The following is a 25596-nucleotide window of genomic DNA, read 5'->3' as shown; positions in this document are numbered from 1 at the left end:
CTAAGCTTAGGGATTACCTACACAGTTAGAAACAGGGTGGGTTTACGAAAACTCAGTGTGTCATCCCAATAACAAACAAACAGTGAATAACACGGTATCAGTACAATCTAGGCCAAAGCCCTATTCAGTCTCGACATTTACTGGGTCGAAGCCTTTCGTTTAACGGTTACTGGGCCGGAGCCTTTTCATAAATCAAATCACTAGGCTGAAGCCTTTATTGTAAATGGTATGGCCCATAGGCCCATTTCAAAATCACATGAAATACCAATGAATGTATGCAAGCCCATTTGTAGAGACTACACCCACAATCCGCTACTCTCCACCCGTACCAACCAAGCTCTCCATTTGGGGAATAACTCAACCTACCCAACCAAACTCTCCACTGGCAGCATAGCTGCTTTATCATATAATTGGAGGCCTAGCCTCTTTTAATAACTGGGGCAAAGCCCTTTTTGATAAACTGGGGCAAAACCCTTTTCGGTAAACTGGGGCAAAGCCCTTTTCGGTAAACTGGGCCAAAACCCTTTTAGCACTTCCTCCATTTTTATAAAACCCAACCCATGCAACATGTCATGTATGCAGAATGTCATGCCCATATTTGAATCAAACAATCACAGTCAAGTCATTCATATCACCAACATATATTCACAATCAAATCCGTCAACCACACAGTCCAAGTCAGTCACTTGCCCACAAGGGCAAAACAGTCATTTAATATCCTAGGGGCAAAATGGTAATTTTACCCCACAAGGGTATCTCGGTAATTCTACCTTATAGGGGTATTTCGGTATTTTTACCCTACAAGGGTATTTCGGTAATTCTACCCTACAGGGGTATTTTAGTAATTCTACCCTACAGGGGTATTTCGGTATTTTAAAAATCGAGAGTATTTCAATAATTTCACAAATCAAGGGTATTTTGGTAATTTTACAAGCTAAGGGTATTTTGGTAATTTTACAAACTAGGGGTATTTTGATAATTTTACTGATCGAGGGTATTTTGGTAATTTTGTAAACCAAAAGTATTTTAATAATTTTGTAAATCGAGGGTAAAACGATAATTCTATAAATCGAGGGTAAAACGGTAATTCTGTAAATTGAGGGTAAAATGGTAATTCTATAAATCGAGGGTAAAACAGTAATTCTGTAAATCGAGGGTAAAATGGTAATTCTGTAAATCGAGAGTAAAACGGTAATTCTATAAATAGAGGGTAAAATGGTAATTCTATAAATCGAGGGTAAAATGGTAACTCTGTAAATCGAGGATAAAATGGTAATTTTGTAAATCGAGGGTACTTTGGTAATTTTACAAATTGAGGGCATTCAGTAATTTGGTAAACTAAAGTATTCTAAACAGGGATAACAATACGAATGGGCCTAAAGCCCATTCTCGGCCCAAATGGGCCCACACGCTCGTGTGGCCCTTTTAGCCAAAATCTAGCCACAGATATGAGATTCACCTAGCCTAGTCCAATACTTACTACACAATCAAACAACTTATCCAATTGGGCCCGTAGGCCCACATGGCCCCTTTTCCGCCCGAAGTAGCCATCCTACAGCTAGAGTAGCGAGAAAATACACACCTGATTGGCGACTGGAGTTAATCCACGCTCTGAGCACTCTTAGCCGACGCCCAACCCAAACGAGCACGCCATAAAGGGAAAGGGATCAGCCAAGAAAGGTACCTCTACTCTCCTCATGCTTCTCTCTATTTAAAGCCAGCTTCGCATCCCCTCTTATGTTAGCTTCCCAATGTGGGATCCCTCCAACATTAGAGTTTAAATTCAACACCAACTCTTGCCGCCCCCTGTTACCAAAATAAATGCTTTTTGATTGCCATGAGTTTTGAACCCTGGACCTCCTTGCCAAATCTATGACGCCATATTGCCACTTCACCACAGGTTCTTTTTGTGTCATATTTTATCCCTAATTAATTATAAGGTTTAAAGGCCAAAGTCCAGGTTCCCTTAAAAAAAACCAGAATAAATTGCAAGAGCCAAGGCTTGAACCTAGGCTCCCATACAACCTTAATTACGCCACAACCACTAGACCACATGCTTCCTTGTTTCATTTATTTAACACAATAATTTAAAAGGCCATCATCCAAGCATCTAGGTTTTTTTTTCACTTAATACCAAAATTTTTGCTAAAGCCCAGGTTTGAACCCAAGATTTCTCCAACACTTCTCAGGGTCATTAACCACTAAAGCAGACATTTAATTGTGTCATTTCATTGCATAATTAAATACTTAAATACAACCTCCTTACGGACCCACACTCAAGGCCCAATACTTCTAGGCCCAAATTCGGGGTGTTACAAACATTTCTCGGAGGCTTCTAATCCAAAATAGTGCATTAGTGATTTGCCGAAGCCATAACAATCTCGCACACTTAGTGCCATTTCAATAAACAAAACCTATCTTGGTATCACACACTTAGTTCCTCATATAGCCAAAGCTATTCCAACTTGCACACTTAGTGCCATTTGTAGCCGAAGCTATTTCGAACCAAACACTTAGTGCCGAACATAGTCGATTATCATCATGCTCAAACCATAATCAAATATCTATACAATTTATGCATTATCAAAGCATTAAAACATAACTATAACCTCATTTATCACGTACGAACTTACCTCATACTTAGAATTGACGATTCAGACCGTTTACTCAATAACCTTCGACTTCCCTCGGTCTAAATCCGAATTCTCTTTCCTTGATCTATATGTATTCAAAATTTACCCTTTTATTCAACAAATCATTCAATTTAATCCATAAACACATATTTAGGGCATTTTACAAATTAGCCCTCACATTTTAACATTTTAACATTTTAGTCCCTATTTCACAAAAACACAAAATACACATAATTTCAATGAACTCATACAAAGCCGAATATCATAAGGACCTCTAGGAGCCCAAAACTTTCATTTATTTCACAATTCAACCCCTAAATTTACACTTTTTTAAATTAAATCCCTAATATGAATTTTTCCTCAAAATCACTTTACAAAACATGTATATCAAGCACTAAGCTTTCATAATTCATCATTAAACACCATAGAACACATGAATTCATCAATGGCATCTTTCAAAATCATTAACCAATTCAAAAATTAGAGCATGGGCTTGATAGATTACTAAGCAACTGTAACACCTCTTACCTGTACCTGAGACCGGGATAAAGTACGAGGAATTACTAGACATATACTTGGACACTTTCAGAAAATACAGGTTATAAAAATTTCATTCTAATTTCAAACCGACTAAACAACATCATAATATCCCGATTATGGACCTATAAGATCCAAAACATACATTGAAAGTGATCCAGGACTAAACCGAGAATTATAGAAAATTTTAGAAAAATTACTAAGGTTATGCCTCACACGCCCGTGTGCTTAGGGACACGCCCGTGTCCCTCACGCGTGTTGAATTATTTGGATTTATTTTTCAATTCGAACCTACAGGGGTTTTCACACGGCCAAGCACACGCCCGTGTTCCTAGCCCGTGTCCCTCACACGGCTTAGACACGCCCGTGTCATCGCCCGTGTCCAAAAACCTGGACATTCTGTTTATGATGTCATCATTCATTTTAAGGCACACGCCCGTGTGCTAGGCCATGTCCTCCACATGGTTGAGACACACGGCCGTGTCTCTGCCCGTGTGTTTACTACCGTGCAAACTGACCTGAAATTTTAGGTGCAAGGGACACACAGCCAAGCAACATGCCCATGGGGGCTAACCGTGTGTCACACACAGCTTAGACACATGCCCGTGTGTCTACCCGTGTGGACCTATTCAGGGCTATTTTTCAAGCCTTTGATCACCGCCTATTATCCATACACACTTAGAGATTTCAATGGTATGTAACATGGCCTAATTATACTCTTGAACAACCTTGACATAACTCTTTGCATGCTAACCTCATCTTATCGGTTTAGTACCTGCTAAATTATCCTTTTCGCATTAGGGATTAACATAGCACATTTTATACTTAGGCCATATTATAACCATATACCATTGTATACTATGTCCACTTTCAAATTATTAGGTTTCATTTCAAGAATCCATTCATGATAAACCTCATCATCATATCTCATGAAACATTTAAACATAAACATGCATCATTAGTAGGTTTACAAACTACATCAATATGAATCATATCTCATAGCCATATACAAAAGAATAAGTATACCATTTAGGCCATTACATTGGCTAGCCAAATGACACATATAACAAAATAACCAAAAATCCTATACATGCCATTAAACAAAATGGAAGTATCTGTATACCAAAGCAGGACAAGTCGATAGTGTGTTGATTCTCCAACTGTCTTCCAATCTTCACAAGTCCACGAGCTCTGTGAGGCAGAGAAAAGAGAAGGGGGTAAGCATTTATATGCTTAGTAAGTCTGGATAACTGGAAAGTAAACTTACTGGTTAATTAGCATACAACCATATTAGGCACTAATTCCAACAAGCATGAAATAGTTTCCCTATCACATGCACTCAATCATTAAGTTAGTCTCATATCAATACATCATGTCATTAGTCTTAGATGAGCTCATCAATTCAATATTTCCATTTCCATTTCTCCTGTTAATCCTGTTGAATTTCTTGGAAATCTCGATGGATAGCCCAATTACCATCAAGTTATACAAGTGATCATCTCTAGCACTCTTGTGAAGCTTATATCTTACGACTTGATTACCAGTCTAGGCTAAATCCCCCATATTATTATTAACTCATAGAGCAATGTCGGGATTACATGTCCAAGCTAAATCCCTTTCTACAAAAGTTGCTTTCATAAGCTTGGATCTGAATTGCCAGTCCAAGCTAAATTCAGTCCTCAATCGGATTACCCGTTCGGGTTAAATCCTTAATGTACCCATATTCTTCGGGAGGCTCGACCACTCAAGGAACACCCATCCGGGCTAGATCCTTTCTACTTTGAGATCGTCGGATTACCCGTCCGGGCTAAATCCTTTTCTGCAATACATGCAGGATCTCATGTCATGTAAGCCATAATTTATCCATCAGATTTCCTTTTTTATTTCAACCGGGACATTTATCATTTTTCCTTTACACCAGCACATTCATAAATTATCATGCAATGAATTTCTAAATTTTCATACATTCAAGAACACGCATGTTTAAGTATATTAAGAGTTTACTTCGGGTTATACGAACTTACCTGGTAATGGCTTCGATTTTGTATTTTAGCTATTCCGAAACCTTTTGTTTTCCACAGTCGACCTCCAAAATTGGTTCTTCGGGATCTATATCAATAAAATTAGATTATTAATACATCACATTATTCATTTTAGGCCTAAAACTCACCCCAACCATTTTGCCCCTAACCTTTCATAATTTTACAATTTAGTCCTAAGTCTCGTATAATGAAATGAATGTAATTCCTTGGGTACCCAAGCCTAGCTGAATGTATTATAAGCTCATACTAGCCCACATTTTCCTCTATTTCACATTTCTACCCCATATTTTATACCTTTTTCATTTAGGTCCCTTTTTGGTGTTTTCATGAAAAATCACCTAGCAAAAGATGTTTATCTAACATCTAACTTTCATAACCCACCATAAATCATCAAAGAACAACCATCTCATGCATGGGTCAAATTTCTAACATGAGCCCTAGCTTGAAATATGGGTAGAAATGGATAGAGCATGTTACGAGGGTTTAAAAAATACGAAGAACATTAAAAACGGGGCTAGGGAACACTTATTATTGAGCTTGAAATGTTGGAAAACCCTAACTATGGAGACTCCTTCAAATTCAACAGTATGGAGAAGAAAATGAGTGAATTTTTGCTTGATTTTCCTTTTTTATTTCATTAATTAACCAAATGACCAAAATGCCATTCCTTACTAACCTTTCCAAATTTTCCATGCATGCTCATTTTTGTCCACAAACTTAGAAATTGGGCAAATTACTCTTTAAGGGCCTTTAATTAATATTCCAAAGCAATTTCATACAAATTGCTTCTAGAATCCAAGTTTTTCAATTTATTCAATTTGGTCCTTAATTTCCAATTGGACACCTTACACATAGAATTTCTTCATGAAACTTTAACACATGCTTATTTTCATATCCTAGACCTCATAATGATCATAAAATAATTATTTTAACATCAAATTTGTGGTCCTGAAACCACTATTCCAACTAGTCCCTAATTTAGGATGTTACAGCAACGATATCAAAAACGTAAAAATCATTAAAAACCGAGCTCAAAACATACCTTAATCACCAAATCTCCTAGCCGAACCGTAAGCTTGAATTTTCTTCTTTTTCTTTTGATAATTTCAGCTAATAAGGATGAATAAATCATCCATTAACTTATTTTCTTTTATTACAACACATATTAATATTAATACATCATTTACCATTTTGCCCTTCATTAATAAGCATTCAAAACATTAACATATAAGGTCATTATTGTCCACTTACCATATAAATGGCATATTAACAACATAAGGACCTTACATTTAAAGAGACATAACAAATAGGCACACTTAACATATGCCAATCAACTTTTACATTTTATGCGATTAGGTCCTTTTTATCAAATTAAGCACACAAACGATTAGATTTTCATACGAAACTTTCACACATGTCAATTCACATATTATAAGCACGAAAAATAATATTAAAATATTTTTTGACTTAAATTTGTGGTCTCAAAACTACTATTCCAACTAGGGTCTAAATCAAACTGTTACAGTTCGGGGCCTTGTAGGCCCATAGTAGGGACATTAAGGTATTGTGAAAAGTTTTAAATTGGGGTGAAATTTCATAATTAGGAAATGTATTTTTGTACATGTTTAAGTCTAGCAACATCTCATATCCTATTTTGGCATCGAATTCCAGTAAGGGGTGTTACATTTTCTTTCAAATTAGTCATTAAAATTGTAATATCCTGATTTTGGGCCTAGTCGGAATAATGGTTTCGTGACCACAAAATTCAAGATAGAAATAATTATTTTATGATTATTTTGAGGTCTATGATATGATTGCATGATTGTGTGAAAATTTCGTGAAGAAATTTTATGCATAAAGTGCTTAAATTGAAATTAGGGACTAAATCGAATAATTTGTAAAACTTGCATTCTAGAAGTTTCTAGTATGAAATTGTTTTGAAATATTAATTAGGAGGTCTTAAATAGAAATTTTACCAATTTCTAAGTCTATTGACAAAAATTGGATATGGATGGAATTTTTGGAAAGTTTAGTAGTAAGGGCATTTTGGTCATTTAGGGGTAAAATGAATTAAAATACAAAATTAAAAGCCAATTTTGCTCATCTTCAACCCCATGGCCGAATATAGCAAGGAGAAACCATGGCTAGGGTTTTTCAAGCTTCCAAGCTCGATTGTAAGTCCGTTCTAGCCTCGTTTTTAATGATTTTTACGTTTTTGGAGTCCTGGTAGCTCGATTAAGCTTATGCTAGCAATAATTCAACCTAGGGTTCATATTTGGAAAAATACCCATAGGTGAAATTTGTGTATTTTGGTGTTTTATGATAGAATATGAGGTTTTAAATTATGTTAGACAACTTGTGCTACTCGGTTTTAAGCGAAAACTAGCAAAAGGGCTTAATCGGTAAAAATACCTAATAGTCATAAGTACATGTTAGAGTGAGAATTTGATGTTGCCATAGAAGGGAAAAATTATCAGCATGTCATAAAACAGAAGAAAATAGGCTGAAGTTTAATTTACGAGCTTTGGGGCAAAAGTGTAAATATGCAAAAGTTTAGGGGCAAAACTATAATTTTTCCAAAATATGATTTTGGGTCAATTTGAATAATGTGAGTCCTAATTAGACTATATTTTAAATGATAGAGCAAGGAAAACTAAAATTCTGGCTAAAATGGGGAAAATACCAAGTTGTGGACGAAATGGTAAAAGTAGCCATTTTCACATACGAGGTAAGTTCATGTGTAAATGTAGTAACATAATTGTCATTTTAAGCAATTTAATGTTGTTTATATGATATGATGCTGATTATTATCATGAAATATTATGCTTTGTGGTTATTGTTGAGTAATATGTAATTATGTGAATTACTTGATGAGTATGAATTGCTACCGAGTATCGGTTCCGATATTCCATGGAAGACGACAAATGTGAGATCAAGGGAAAAAGCCCGTTTGAACCTTAGGAATAGCTTAGGATACAAGTGACATGTCACTAGGATGTTTGGGCATCCGAACTTGTTGAGTTGAGTCCGAGTTCACTTATGGATGCAAATGTCCGAACTCGTTGAGTTGAGTCCGAGTTCGAGAGATGTAACTAGGCATCCGAGCTCGTTGAGTTGAGTCCGAGTTCACTTATGGATGCGAACACCCGAGCTCGTTGAGTTGCGTCCGAGTTCACTTACGGGCGGGTTACATGGTAGCTTGGCTACATATGTAGCACTTATGTGCAAACTTTCTATGTATCCGAATTATATTCCGATGTGTTCAATGAGTAAAATTCTACTCAAGTGGAGGAATACTCGAGATGAAAGGGACGTATTGGTAGGTGTTGTGAAATGAATACTTTGAACAGGTATGTACTTAACCCTCGGGTTGAAAACACGATATAACAACAATATGGTAAGATGATAAATGAAAATGTGATATGAATGTCTCGGTGATGATTATGCAAATGATGTTTTATGTTTGCTTATATAGTTGTGTTACTTGCTATTTGCATGTGAGCTTACTAAGCATTTATGCTTACTTCCTCCTTTTCATTCTTGTAGTGCTGACAAGCCAGCTCGGAAATCGGGAACGATCAGAGGCATGCTCACACTATCCGTATACCATCTTTGCATAATGGCTTGTATATTTTGAGTATGGCATGTATAGCATTATAATCATTTTGTGTATATGGTCTTATGATATGGTTATTGAGTGGTATGGAAATGCTTGGTAATGATTAGCCATTGGAATGGCTAATCATGATCATATTTGGTGTTATGTATGCTAAATTGCTAGCTAATCCATGGAAACCATGAAATAGGTAAAATTTACCATAAAATAGATCCAGACAGCAGCAGTGACGTGAGTTTGAAAAATCACTAAAAATAGTAGAGATACAATTAGATGATGAATAATATATGGAATTTAATAATTATGAGTCTATTTTCATATGGATGGAACAAAACAGGTATATGAGTTATATTTTATGAGATGTTTAAATTTTTGTGAAACAGGGCCAGAGCAATTTCTGGATCCCCTGTTCTGACTTTGGAAATTCACCATAATTGTTCAAATATAATTAGAAGTCATAACTTATATGTACAGATTCCTTATTGAGTCTAGTTTTATTAGAAGCAAACGGTATAGTCATTGAAACTCTGTACATGGAGATATTTGATTCGTAATACACAGAGGTCAGAGCAGTCAAACTCTAGAACAGGGGAGAATTTAACTAATAAACTGTAGTAATTTGCTCAACCAAAAATTCTATAAAAAAATTAGTAAATATATATATGATTCTAGTTTCAAGGAAAATTTACGGAATTGGATTTCGAGTTTTGTAACTCGAGATATGAATTTTTAAGCAACTACGACGCAGATTGTTAGCTTGACTGAAAATTTTAAAAATAAATTGTTTGAGCTGTTTAAGTAATGAATTAAGTCTATTAAAACCTCGTGTTCGACTCCAGCGACGGTCTCGGGTACGGGGCGTTACAAAAATAGCTAAATCAAGTTGCAACATTCACAAAAAATTAAAAATCACTAAAAACAGGACAAAGACGGACTTACAATCGAGCTTGGAAGTTGGCCATGGGATTGTCCATAAACTCCTTCGTGTATAGCTCTAGTGCAATCCCAAACTCGGGTACGCTCAACTGGCATACTGGACCACCGAGGCAGAACTAGACTGTTCCAGGATCGTCGAAGTTGGTCATGACGGTCTGAAGGTGGAATGTCGAGCAGAGTTCCAATGTAAACTCGAGGTACGTCGACTCAACGATCTCGAAGAAGAGCCCCCATGGGTTAGCCGTTAGGAGGGCTCGGACCACATCAGCAAATTGACTCTGCTCGAGTGCGACCCAGTCAATACAGTGACCCACACCTAGGGGTCGGGCCCATAATATCTGATATAATTCCTCCTGGGGTCCCAATAGAACCTGGAGGAATGGGTGACTAATCTCCGTGGTAGGGCTCAAGGATGACGCTACTCCTTTCCTCTATTTCGAGGCGGGAACAACAGTCTTCTTAGTACGTGAGGACGAAATTGTACCTGCATTGAAAAATCAAAGTTCAATCAATATGCCCCAAGAATAGTATTAAAATAAAGGCTAAATATTAATATTTTATGAGATTTACATACTAGATGATAAAAACTAAAACCACTAAATATATCAAGTTAAAGGATTATGGAATAAATGAATTAATGCGTGTGAGTAGGCATAAATTTCATGGAAACAAGGAAAAATGGAAGAGTATAGCATAATAGAGTAACTAAAATGATAAAGAAATTTATTAAACAAGCACTAGTATTTTACTATTCTAACTATGAATATTCAAAAATAGTTCATTATAGAAAAGCAATCACGAAATAAGCAACATATTTAAATAAAATATAGAGAAAATAGTAAACAAATGCAAAAACAAGGAACTTGAGGCGTCGGAATTGGTGTTGTAGGCGGCACACGGGCGTGGGGGTAAGGCGTGTGGAGTTGCAGCGGCTAGGGTGTAACACCCCGAACCCGAGACCGTCACCGGAGTCGAACACGAGGTGTTAACAGACTTTTTAAAAAAAATTTCCCAGACACTGCCAATCTGCGTACTAGTTGCTTTAAAAATCATATCTTGAGTTTAACAACTCAAAAATCAGTTTCGTGATTTTTCCCTGAAACTAGACTCATATGCCCATCTACATATTTTTTTCTAGAATTTTTGGTCGGGCCAATTAGTACAGTTTATTAGTCAAAGTCTCCCATGTTACAGGGATCGACTACACTGAACTTTGTGCATTACGACCTAGATATCTCCCTGCACAGAGCTTCAATACTGATTCCGTTTGTTTCTATAGAAACTAGACTCAGAGAGGAATCTATACATATATGGTATGACTCCTAATTATCTTTGGTTAATTTATAATGAATTTCCAAAGTCGGAACAGGGAATCCAGAAACCGTTCTGGCCCTGTCTCACGAGAACCTGAATATCTCTTAACATACTGTCCATATAATTGTTTCGTTACTTTCCAATGAAAATAGATTCATCAAGGTTTGTTTACATAATTTATTCACTATTTAATTCCCTTCCTACTATTTTTAGTGAATTTCCAAATCTACATCACTGCTGCTGTCAGCATCTGCCTTTAAGGTAGACTTTACCTATTTCATAGTTTCCATGATTCAACTAGCCCTTTTTGCATAAGTAGCACAATTTATGATAGTGATTAACCATTCCCATGGCCAATCCTTGTCAAGCCTATCCACACCTCTCAATAACCATATCCATACCAAATGATTATAACATTACACTCAAACATATATAAGCCATTTTCGCATGGCTAACCAAAATTATACAAGTCCAAAGGGTCCATGACCCACAACAAACGGGTAGTCCTATACATGCCATTTCGAAGTTCAACCAAAATTGTACCAAAAGGGGGCTTTGATAGTGTGGGCGACTTTGACTTCAAGATCCCGAGTCCGATAGCTGGAGAACCAAATCTATAAAACAGAGGAGCAATGAAACGGAGTAAGCAATTTATGCTTAGTAAGTTTTGAGCAAGGAATTCCAGCACAACAAAAGTATAGCATTCATATAGCTAAACGGATAATTTCATATGCACAAATTTTCGATATCATACTTGCTTCACATTACCAACCCTTATGTACATACACAAAAGATCAACTTAGCCAAAGGCCGGTAGCTCGTTTATCAACTGAGCGAATACTTATTTGTAAGGGCTCAACTAAATTCAAGCACATACGAAACATACCTCAATGTTGGGATGTTTCTAGAGCACTAACTGAAATTTTTACAGCAAGATCATTCATTCCCAAATCACGTACCTTCGGAATTTAACCGGATATAGCTCCTCGTTCAAATGCCTTCGGGACATAGCCCGGTTATAGTAACTCGCACAAATGCCTTCGGGACTTAACCCGGATTTAGTAACTCGCACGAATGCCTTCGGGACTTAACCCGGATTTAGTAACTCGCACCAATGCCTTCGGGCTTAGCCCGGAATTAGTATCTCGGACAAATGCCTTCGGATCTTAGTCCGGATATGGTCACTTAGCACAAAGCCTTCGGGACTTAGCCCGGACATCATTCAAATACCCATGCACATTTAACAATAAATCATGGCACATTCGTATTTCATTTTCCTTAGCAAAACTCAAACACAAGACACTTATCATTCTTGTAATTTCGGCTCAATAGCCACACACAAAGAGCATGATTTTGATTTGCTTAAAACATGATCTAATCAAATCTTAATTTAAGCTCTCTTACTCAAGAACTTACCTCGGGTGTTGTTGAACGATTCCGATAGCTATTCGACCACTTTTTCCTTCCCCTTATCGGATTTATTTCCCCTTTTCTCTGGAGCTTAATTATACAAATAAATTGATTTAATCATTTGAGCGTCGAAAAGAGGAACACAAGGCACTTAGCCCATATTTATACATTAGACATTAAAGTCACATATGTACGGAATCATGAATCAAACTCAACATTTTAGCTAATTTTTCCCCCCTTGGCCGAATATGCATGTCTATTTTGGGGCCGATTTCAACACTTAATACATTCTACAAGTATGGTCACTTGTATTGACTAAACACCCTTTTGTTTCAAGTTCAAAACTTGGCTAATACACACATATATACACTAGTAAAGCTCCTCTCCCTTTCCATCAATTTAACACATGCATTACTCATTAATATACAAAAATTATATTCGGCCTTAGCACACAACTTGCTAGCCGATTCTTCTCCATCTAGCAACCAATGCACATATGTGCTCACTCAAAAATGCTAAAAAGAAGATTCAAGAATCATCAAACCACCATCACATGCATCATTACAAAGCTTTACACTTAGCATGCAAATGACATCAACACAAATCCACCTTAGCCGAAACTTATCTCATCTTCATGCCTCATCACCACAACATCAAACATCAACCAAGAATGATGCATCCATGGCCGAGTGTCATTTCCATCACATAGCAAGATTTAGACCATGGGCTAGGTAGAACTCAAGCTAACAACTAAAACATGCATGCATCTCATGGAACATCATCAAACATACCTTAGCCTAGTTACATGCATGGCCGAACCTCTTCAACCTTTCTTCTTCCTTCCTCCTTAAAATTTTTGGCCAAGGATGAACCAAAGGATGAACACTTTTTTTTTGTTTTTCTTTCTAGTTTCGGCAAAAATGGGGGGACAACCACACACTTTTTTTTTTGTTTTCATCACATTCCCTTTCATTATTATGCCCATGCTCCTTATTTTATTTTTTTCCACCCATGATGCACCAACAAGACATGTCTATGACATGTCTTGCCCATCACACTTGGTCTACCATGCTTGTCATGGCTGACCACTACTAATTAGGGGGGAATTTGACATGCAAGTCCCCCCTTTTTATTTCATGCACTAATAGGTCCTTATGCTTTGACCTATCACATTTCAAAATTTTCTCACATAAGTCCTATTGACTAAATTCACATGCAATCGACTAAATCGAAGCTTGAAATTTTCACACATTCATAATTACATATTCTAGACAATAAATATCACATTCAAACATTTCGGTGACTCGGTTTAGCGGTCCCGAAACCACTTCCCGACTAGGGTCAATTTTGGGCTGTCACAACTCTCCCCCACTTAAGAAATTTTCGTCCCCGAAAATCTTACCGGTAAATAGGTTTGGGTATCGTTCTTTCATCGAGCTCTCGGTTTCCCAAGTAGCTTCCTCGATCCCGTGTTTGAGCCATAACACCTTTACTAACGGAACCCTTTTGTTTCGCAACTCCTTCACTTCTCGAGCTAGGATACGCATCGGTTCTTCTTCATAACTCATATCGGCTTGAATTTCAACCTTTGATGGGCTAATTATGTGCGATGGATCAGATCGATAGCGTCGAAGCATCGAAACATGAAAGACGTCGTGAATCTTTTCAAGTTCAAGGGGTAAAATCAATCGACACGCAACTGGACCGACTCGTTCGGATATTTCGTATGGCCCAATGAATCTCGGACTCAACTTGCCCTTTCGGCCAAATCTGAGTACTTTTTTCCAAGGCGAAACTTTAAGAAATACTTTATCTCCCACCTGATATTCAATGTCTTTTCGTTTCAAATCCGCATACGATTTCTGACGATCTGTGGCTGCCTTTAGACTTTCACGGATTACCCTTACTTTCTGTTCGGCATCTTTAATCAAATCGACTCCGAAAATTTTACTTTCACTGAGCTCGGTCCAAAACAATGGTGTACGGCATTTACGACCGTACAAAGCCTCGTAAGGTGCCATCTTAATACTTGATTGAAAACTATTGTCGTAAGCGAATTCAATCAAAGGTAAATACCGTTCCCATGAACCACTAAACTCAAGGATGCAGCATCTCAGCATATCCTCGAGTATCTGAATTATCCGCTCGGATTGACCATCGGTTTGAGGGTGAAAAGCAGTGCTAAAATGCAGCTTGGTACCCAAAGCTTCTTGCAATTTCTTCCAAAATCGTGAGGTGAATCTCGGATGTCTATCCGACACGATAGAAATAGGTACCCCGTGTAATCTCACAATCTGAGAAACGTACAATTCAGCTAGTTTATCCAATGAAAAATCCGTACGCACGGGGATAAAGTGAGCCGACTTAGTCAGTCTATCGACAACAACCCAAATCGCATCTTTCTTACTTGCTGACAATGGCAGTCCGGACACAAAGTCCATTGTGACTCGATCCCATTTCCACTCGGGTATCATGATCGGCTGAAGTAATCCTGAAGGCACTTGCTGTTCCGCTTTCACTTATTGACATATTAAACATCTCGAAACAAAGTCGGAGATGTCTCGTTTCATACCATGCCACCAAAATTGACGTTTCAAATCGTTGTACATTTTCGTACTCCCCGGGTGAATTGACATTCGGCTACAATGGGCTTCGTTCAGAATCATCGAAATGAGTTCTAAATTCCTTGGAACACACAAACGACTTCTGAACCTCAAACAATCATCATCATCAATTTGAAACTCCGATTCCTTGTTCAGAACACACTCAGCCCGTTTTGCAACCAATTCATCATCAACTTTTTGAGCTTCACGAATTTGATGAATCAATAATGGTTTGGCTTTTAATTCAGCTACTAACACATTGTCGGGTAGAACAGACAAGTGCACATTCATCGCTCGTAAAGCAAACAATGATTTCCGGCTTAAGGCGTCCGCAACCACATTAGCCTTTCCCGGGTGGTAATCAATGACAAGCTCGTAATCTTTCAACAACTCAAGCCAACGTCTTTGTCGCAGATTCAAGTCTCGCTGAGTCATCAAATATTTGAGACTTTTGTGATCCGAAAATACATGGCACTTCTCACCAAACAAATAATGTCGCCATATTTTCAAAGCAAATACGATGGCAGCTAGTTCGAGATCATGGGTCGGATAATTTCTCTCGTGTGGCTTCAATTGTCTCGACGCATAGGCCACAACTCGACCTTCTTGCATCAATACGCAACCCAACCCAAGTAGGGATGCGTCACTATAAATGACAAACTCTTTGCCTGATTCGGGTTGCACTAAAATTGGAGCTTCAGTCAAATGAGTTTTCAGTTGATCGAAACTTTTCTGACATTTCTCCGTCCATTCGAACTTAACATCCTTTTGAAGTAGCTTCGTCATTGGTGTGGCTATCATCGAGAAACCTTTGACAAATCGTCGGTAATAACCGGCGAGCCCCAAAAAGCTCCGAACCTCAGTAATATTTCTCAGAGGTTTCCAGTTAAGTATGGCTGAAATTTTGTTCGGGTCAACTCGAATACCCGATGCGGATACTACATGACCCAAGAAGCTAACCTCTTTTAACCAGAACTCACACTTACTGAACTTAGCATATAACTGCTTATCCCGCAAAATTTGCAACACTAACCTCAGATGCTCAGCATGTTCGGTCTCATCTCTTGAATAGACCAAGATGTCATCAATGAACACAACTACGAACCGATCCAAATATGGTCTGAAGATCCGATTCATCAAATCCATAAATATCGCAGGGGCATTAGTGAGCCCAAACGGCATCACTACGAACTCGTAGTGACCATATCTCGTCCTGAAGGCAGTTTTGGGTATGTCCGATTCTCGAATTCGCAACTGATAATAGCCCGATCTCAAATCTACTTTTGAGAACATTGAGGCTCCCTTCAGTTGGTCGAACAAATCATCGATACGCGGTAACGGATATTTGTTCTTTATCGTCACTTTATTCAGTTGACGATAGTCAATGCACAACCTCATGGTTCCGTCCTTCTTTTTCACGAACAATACTGGTGCACCCCAAGGTGAGAAACTTGGTCGAGCAAAACCTCTATCCGTCAATTCTTGCAACTGAGCTTTCAACTCTTTTAACTCGGTTGGTGCCATACGATACGGAGCTATTGAAATCGGCGTAGTCCCAGGTACAAGCTCAATACCAAACTCTATCTCCCAAACAGGTGGTAAACCCGGTAATTCTTCAGGAAAAACATCCGGGTATTCACAAACCACCGGTACAGATTCGGGTTTCTTTTCTAATTCTTTGTCATCCAGTACATACGCAAGGTATGCTTCGCACCCTTTTCTTACATATTTCTGGGCCAACATTGAGGATATTACAGTTGGCAACCCATCCAAGTCCGTAGACTCAACTCGGATTACTTCGTTATTTGGGCACCTCAATTCAATAGTCTTGCTTTTGCAATTCACGACCGCATCATGCACGGTCAACCAATCCAACCCGAGAATAACATCAAATTCATCAAACGACAAAAGCATCAAGTCCGCCGGAAAACAGGAACCTCGAATTACTAGGGGACATTTCTTACACACTTTGTCGACAAGCACGTAACGACCCAAGGGATTTGACACCCGAATTACGAACTCAGTAGACTCAATAGGTAAAGTCTTACCGGATGCTAAGGTTTCACATATGTAAGAATGAGTAGAACCGGGGTCAATCACAGCAATTACATTAGTATCAAAGAGAGTAAAAGTACCGGTAATAACATCAGGCGAAGAAGCATCCTCGCGGGCACGTATAGCATAAGCTCTAGCAGGCGCACGAGCCTCGGATCTGGTCGTAGCATCTCTAGATCCTCTCTGACCACCACTAGCATTGCCCGTATTTCCAGATGGTCTACCTCGAGCAGTGGTAGCACCCGGTTTCCCACTCTGATTTACATTCTGTTCAGACAACCTCGGGCAATCTTTAATGAAGTGGTCAACTGATCCGCACTTGTAACAGGAGCGGTCAGGGAATCTACAACTCCCCGAATGCCATTTACCGCAATATCGACATTTCGTTCTGTCTCGACGTTCATTCCTAACACTGGCGACCGAAGTGCCTCGTGTACCCACAGGGGGTCGATCACGATCTTGTCTAAAAAGGCCCGAAGTGCCTCTAAACTGGCCCGCATCATCTCGAAATTTCTTCGATGCCTGTTGAAGAGACTTTCCCGAGGATCTTTTGCGAAACTCTCCAGTTCCCTCATCAACTTTTTGTTTTTATTTTCTAAGCTCTTCGGCTTTACAAGCTCGCTCGACAAGTACTACGAACTCTCGTATTTCAAGAACGCCAACGAACATTTTTATATCTTCATTCAGCCCATCCTCGAAGCGTTTACACATAATAGCCTCGGACGAAACACATTCCCGAGCGTATCTACTAAGGCTAACAAATTTTCGCTCGTAATCAGTAACTGACATAGAACCTTGCTTAAGCTTAAGAAATTCCTTCCGTTTTTGATCAACAAATCTCTGACTGATATACTTTTTCCGAAACTCAGTTTGGAAAAACTCCCAAGTTACTTGCTCTCGGGGCACAACAGAAGTTAGAGTACTCCACCAATAGTAGGCAGAATCGCGTAGCAAGGAGATAGTACACTTTAGGCATTCATCGGGTGTACAAGATAGCTCATCGAGTACCCGGATAGTGTTGTCCAACCAAAATTCAGCTTGCTCGGCATCGTCGCTATCCGTAGCCTTAAATTCAGTAGCCCCATGTTTTCGGATTCTGTCAACTGGGGGCTTATTTGACCTTATTTGGTCAGTTACCGGAGGTATTGTAGGTGCGGGGGTTGTATTAGTCGGGAATGGAGGTTGTGGGACAGTCGTATTAGTTCGAATGTATTGGTTGAACCAATCATTCATCACGCTATAGAAAGCTTGTCCAGCTTCATCATTCGGGTTACTAGCATTAGGTTGAGAGTCCGCCGGCGCTGTCCCTTGTGCGGGAGCAGGCGCTACACTCTCAAGATCATCAGCTACCTCTCGGTCGGGATCGGAATCCATTACTATAAATAAACACATTTACAATTGTCAGAAATCACCACACTATCAAGTAATCACATAAAATGGCATGTATAGCTAGACCCAACGCATTACGGTAGTCCTAGAATCGACTAAACCGTAGCTCTGATACCAATCAAATGTAACACCCCGAACCCGAGACCGTCACCGGAGTCGAACACGAGGTGTTAACAGACTTTTTAAAAAAAATTTCCCAGACACTGCCAATCTGCTTACTAGTCGCTTTAAAAATCATATCTTGAGTTTCACAACTCGAAAATCAGTTTCGTGATTTTTCCCTGAAACTAGACTCATATGCCCATCTACATATTTTTTTCTAGAATTTTTGGTCGGGCCAATTAGTATAGTTTATTAGTCAAAGTCTCCCATGTTACAGGGATCGACTACACTGACCTTTGCGCATTATGACCTAGATATCTCCCTGCACAGAGCTTCAATACTGATGCCGTTTGTTTCTATAGAAACTAGACTCAGAGAGGAATCTATACATATATGGTATGACTCCTAATTATCTCTGGTTAATTTATAATTAATTTCAAAAGTCGGAACAGGGAATCCAGAAACCGTTCTGGCCCTGTCTCACGAGAACCTGAATATCTCTTAACATACTGTCCATATGATCGTTTCGTTACTTTTCTATGAAAATAGATTCATCAAGGTTTGTTTACATAATTTATTCACTATTTAATTCCCTTCCTACTATTTTTAGTGAATTTCGAAATCTACATCACTGCTACTGTCAGCATCTGCCTTTAAGGTAGACTTTACCTATTTCATAGTTTCCATGATTCAACTAGCCCTTTTTGCATAAGTAGCACAATTTATGATAGTGATTAACCATTCCCATGGCCAATCCTTGTCAAGCCTATCCACACCTCTCAATAACCATATCCATACCAAATGATTATAACATTACACTCAAACATATATAAGCCATTTTCACATGGCTAACCAAAATTATACAAGTCCAAAGGGTCCATGACCCACAACAAACGAGTAGTCCTATACATGCCATTTCGAAGTTCAACCAAAATTGTACCAAAAGGGGGCTTTGATAGTGTGGGCGACTTTGACTTCAAGATCCTGAGTCCGATAGCTGGAGAACCAAATCTATAAAACAGAGGAGCAATGAAACGGAGTAAGAAATTTATGCTTAGTAAGTTTTGAGCAAGGAATTCCAGCACAACAAAAGTATAGCATTCATATAGCTAAACGGATAATTTCATATGCACAAATTTTCGATATCATACTTGCTTCACATTACCAACCCTTATGTACATACACAAAAGATCAACTTAGCCAAAGGCCGGTAGCTCGTTTATCAACTGAGCGAATACTTATTTGTAAGGGCTCAACTAAATTCAAGCACATACGAAACATACCTCAATGTTGGGATGTTTCTAGAGCATTAACTGAAATTTTTACAGCAAGATCATTCATTCCCAAATCACGTACCTTCGGAATTTAACCGGATATAGCTCCTCGTTCAAATGCCTTCGGGACATAGCCCGGTTATAGTAACTCGCACAAATGCCTTCGGGACTTAACCCGGATTTAGTAACTCGCACGAATGCCTTTGGGACTTAACCCGGATTTAGTAACTCGCACCAATGCCTTCGGGCTTAGCCCGGAATTAGTATCTCACACAAATGCCTTCGGATCTTAGTCCGGATATGGTCACTTAGCACAAAGCCTTCGGGACTTAGCCCGGACATCATTCAAATACCCATGCACATTTAACAATAAATCATGGCACATTCGTATTTCATTTTCGTTAGCAAAACTCAAACACAAGACACTTATCATTCTTGTAATTTCGGCTCAATAGCCACACACAAAGAGCATGATTTTGATTTGCTTAAAACATGATCTAATCAAATCTTAATTTAAGCTCTCTTACTCAAGAACTTACCTCGGGTGTTGTCGAACGATTCCGATAGCTATTCGACCACTTTTTCCTTCCCCTTATCGGATTTATTTCCCTTTTTCTCTGGAGCTTAATTAAACAAATAAATTGATTTAATCATTTGAGCGTCGAAAAGAGGAACACAAGGCACTTAGCCCATATTTATACATTAGACATTAAAGTCACATATGTACGGAATCATGAATCAAACTCAGCATTTTAGCTAATTTTTCCCCCCTTGGCCGAATATGCATGTCTATTTTGGGGCCGATTTCAACACTTAATACATTCTACAAGTGTGGTCACTTGTATTGACTAAACACCCTTTTGTTTCAAGTTCAAAACTTGGCTAATACACACATATATACACTAGTAAAGCATCCTCTCCCTTTCCATCAATTTAACACATGCATTACTCATTAATATACAAAAATTATATTCGGCCTTAGCACACAACTTGCTATCCGATTCTTCTCCATCTAGCAACCAATGCACATATGTGCTCACTCAAAAATGCTAAAAGAAGACTCAAGAATCATCAATCCACCATCACATGCATCATTACAATGCTTTACACTTAGCATGCAAATGACATCAACACAAATCCACCTTAGTCGAAACTTATCTCATCTTCATGCCTCATCACCACAACATCAAACATCAACCAAGAATGATGCATCCATGGCCGAGTGTCATTTCCATCACATAGCAAGATTTAGACCATGGGCTAGGTAGAACTCAAGCTAACAACTAAAACATGCATGCATCTCATGGAACATCATCAAACATACCTTAGCCTAGTTACATGCATGGCCGAACCTCTTCAACCTTTCTTCTTCCTTCCTCCTTAAAATTTTTGGCCAAGGATGAACCAAAGGATCAACACTTTTTTTTTGTTTTTCTTTCTAGTTTCGGCAAAAATGGGGGAACAACCACACACTTTTTTTTTATTTTCATCACATTCCCTTTCATTATTATGCCCATGCTCCTTATTTTATTTTTTTCCACCCATGATGCACCAACAAGACATGTCTATGACATGTCTTGCCCATCACACTTGGTCTACCATGCTTGTCATGGCCGGCCACTACTAATTAGGGGGGAATTTGACATGCAAGTCCCCCCTTTTTATTTCATGCACTAATAGGCCCTTATGCTTTGACCTATCACATTTCAAAATTTTCTCACATAAGTCCTATTGACTAAATTCACATGCAATCGACTAAATCGAAGCTTGAAATTTTCACACATTCATAATTACATATTCTAGACAATAAATATCACATTCAAACATTTCGGTGACTCAGTTTAGCGGTCCCGAAACCACTTCCCGACTAGGGTCAATTTTGGGCTGTCACATAGGGTTAGGGATTTTTGGGGAGGGAGATGATGAATAGTGAGGGGTTTATATAGATTTTAGGGCACATGTGTAACACCCTTCACCCGTATCCAACGTCGGGACAGGGTTCAAGGCGTTAACGGACTTAAACATTCACCAGAACACATAACATATTACCAACCATGCATGGCAAACAAGCATATGCACATCACCAATATCAAACATAACATAAATAGCTAGATTTATAAGTCAAAATCATTAGCTCACTAAAGACCAATATATTTGGCCAAATTGTAATAACACATGTTATAAAACTAGGTCCCTATACATGCCACTCACTTGATAATTCTAGCATATGTGTTTATACTGTCAAGGTGTTGGCTTGATAGTGTGATGTTGCCTCCGACGATCTCCAACCCTGAGCTAACCTGACAACACTAAAAGAAATGGAAAGGAGGGGGTAAGCTTTACGCTTAGTAAGCTCGCATGAAATAATAATAAGCAATTTACTAACATGCTTTCCATTGTAAAACTACCTAATTGTACATTTACACATGTTCTGGTTAAGCTGATTTCTTGAGTCACAGTCACTAAATCATTCATATCTGGAGTTACGAAACTCCAAATTAAGATCTGTAAATATTCCCAGAAACTAGACTCAGATATCTTTCCACCAGAAAATTTTTAGAATTTTTGGTCCAGCCAGTAAGTACAGTTTATTATTCAAAGTCTCCCATGTTTTGCTGTTTGACAGCTTCGACCTTTCTTCACTAAAATTTATTTATCTCATAGTACGAGACTAGGATAATGTTTCTGTTTGTTTCTATTAAAACTAGACTCACCAAATATTCTAAGCATATAAATTATAAACCATAATTAGTTTTCTACAATATTTTAACAATTTTTCCAAGTCAAAATAGGGGATCTCGAATTCATTCTGATACTGTCTCACAAAAATTAAAATATCACATAATATACAACTCTTTTGCTCCCACTGTTTCTTTTAAATGAAAATAGACTCATTAATATTTAATTCAATAATTTATTTTAAATTTAATTAAACTTACACAATTTTTGGTGAATTTTTAAAGTCACACAACTGCTGCTGTCCAACACTATTTTACTACTAAAATTCACTCTTACATAATTTCAGTTAATCCATTTTGTTTTATCGAAGTTCACTCAAATATCATATTGCTCAAAATTTTCTTAAACATATACCTACACTTATTCATCATATAATCATGTTCACATGTATTTTTACTTGATCGATTTTCCTGTTGAACTCTTCGGAATAACAACTGATACTCAGTTGCCTGGACATATTTTCACACTTGTAGCCAAAGCTATCTTATACGCATAGTAGCCTGCACTTAGTACTACACATGTGACCAATTATCCGGTACACGTAGTAGCCTGCACTTTGTACTACACACATGACCTAACCATCTGATACACGTAGTAGCCTGCACTTAATACTACACACGTGATCGAAGTTATCGGGTACGCATAGTAGCCCGCATTTAGTACTACACATGCGACCAATTATCCGGTACATGTAGTAGCCTGCACTTAGTACTACACACGTGACCTCACAATAGATCATTCATATCGTTTCTATTCCGAAGGCTCAACCGAGAAATTCCTCACTTTCCAACATGTTACAATTTATTCAGTTCTTTTTCAATTTGCAATTTACAACAAATAATCATTCTATAGGCAGCCACATTTCATATGATAACAAAATATAATAAAATAAAAAGAATCGATAAATTATTTACGTACAAACTTACCTCGGATCCAGAAATGGCAATTTACTATTCTAGTCCATAACCTTGTATTTTCCCGATTTAAGCTCAAATATCGATTTCCTTGATCTATAATATCACATTTAGCCGACTAATTAGTCACACTATTCATATGGGTCTGAAAATCATATTTTTACAAATTTACATTTTGACCCCTAAACTTTTGCATCTTTGCACTTTTGCCCCAAGGTTTGGAAATTAAAATTCTTTGTATTTTCTTATGTTTTATGACATGCTGGTCATTTTTTCCTTGTATGGAAACATCAAATTCTCACTCTAACATGTACTTATGAACATTAGGTATTTTTACCGATTATACCGTTTTACTCGTTTTCACATAAAATCGCTTAGCAAAAGTTGTTTAACACAATTTCAAGCTTCATATTGTACCATTAAACATCAAAATACATGCATATCATTCATGGTTAAATTTTTAAACATAAATCCTAAATCAAAATAATGGTAGAAATGAGCAGATCATGTTACCGGGATTTTAAAAATACATAGAAAATTAAAAACGGAGCTCGGAATCACTTACTATTAAGCCTGGAAGCTTGGCCAAACCCTAACCATGGCTGCTATTGGTACATTTTGCTGTAGCAATAAGAAAGGGACACATTTGGAGTTTAAAATTTGTCTTTCAATTCATTTTACCCCTAAATGGCCAAAATGCCCTTTTTACTATTCTTTCAAAATTTACCCAATCAAAGCCATTTTTGTCCAACAAGTTATACAATGGTTTAATTATTATTTAGAGATCTCCCATTTAAAATTTCATAACAATTTGATACCTTTAACATGTAGAACTCAACTTTTGCACGTTTTACAATTTAGTCATTTTTACTAAATTGAGTGCCCAAACGTTGAAATTTTCGAACGAAATTGTCACAAAATCATTTCATGAAATTGTAGACCATAAAAATATAATAAAAATTGAATTTTCCTCATCGGATTTGTGGTCCCGAAACCACTGTTCCAACTAAGCCCAACATCAGGATGTTACATTTCTCCCTCCTGTAGGGATTTTTGTCCCCGAAAATCTTACCAGAAAAGTGGTTTTGGTTTTTCAATTGGATTCCTCAATCCTATAATCGATTTCAAAGAACTTTCAGTCAGGCTAAACTTTTACTACCTGTCTCTTTAAATTTTACATACAAAAATCATAAGTGGTATTCACTATACAATACTTTTTCTGAAACTTAATCTCTACTAAAAAGCTTATGTACTCAAATAGTTCGATCCATACCATCATGTTACATATACATCCACACCAGAATCCTTTCGGATTCAAATAGTAAAACTAGTCAGTTCATCTCAACCTCATACTCTTTATAATTTCACACTGTCCAATTATTTGTCAATTCAACCCTCAGCTACTTTTTATTTCAAACATTTTCTGGCTTTCCAAAGAAATCATGATATGAAACTCGGATCTCAATCCGATTAGTGGAGATTAAAATTCCATGATATCCAAAATTCATAAAGACAGGAAATTCTATGAATCTGGTGAGCAGACATTCGGGTATACCAGCATAATTTACACATCTCATAACGTTTAACAACGCTACATATCACTTTCATCTTTCAAGGACAGGAATGATCTAGACAAGAAAATCCATATTAACCTTTTCTATTTCTATTCTAATTCCGAAACGGCAAAAATAATTCTGATGATTCTTGCTATACATCTTTAAACATTCAACATTTCAAGAATTTGTACTCAAAGATAAACAATGATCGTTTCAGTATTTTTTTAATACCCAGATTATCTTCACATTATCAATATCAGATCTTCTTATTGCATACGATTCTTCTAGGAAACATACACTTCTTAATTAGACTATTCGTCTTTTTACCCGTGAAGAAATAAAATCTTATTCTCAAGTATGCACATATTATTAAATTCTAGACATATATTCCATACAGATTGAACAATCAAGTCGACCTTATTCATCCGTAATTGATATTTCAAGAAATTCTCTCTTCTAGTCAACAGAACGATTCA

The sequence above is a fragment of the Gossypium hirsutum genome, chromosome A12 (assembly GCF_007990345.1).
Source record: "Gossypium hirsutum isolate 1008001.06 chromosome A12, Gossypium_hirsutum_v2.1, whole genome shotgun sequence".
NCBI classification, from domain to species: domain Eukaryota; kingdom Viridiplantae; phylum Streptophyta; class Magnoliopsida; order Malvales; family Malvaceae; genus Gossypium; species Gossypium hirsutum.
Note: the sequence above shows the minus strand (reverse complement) of the source record.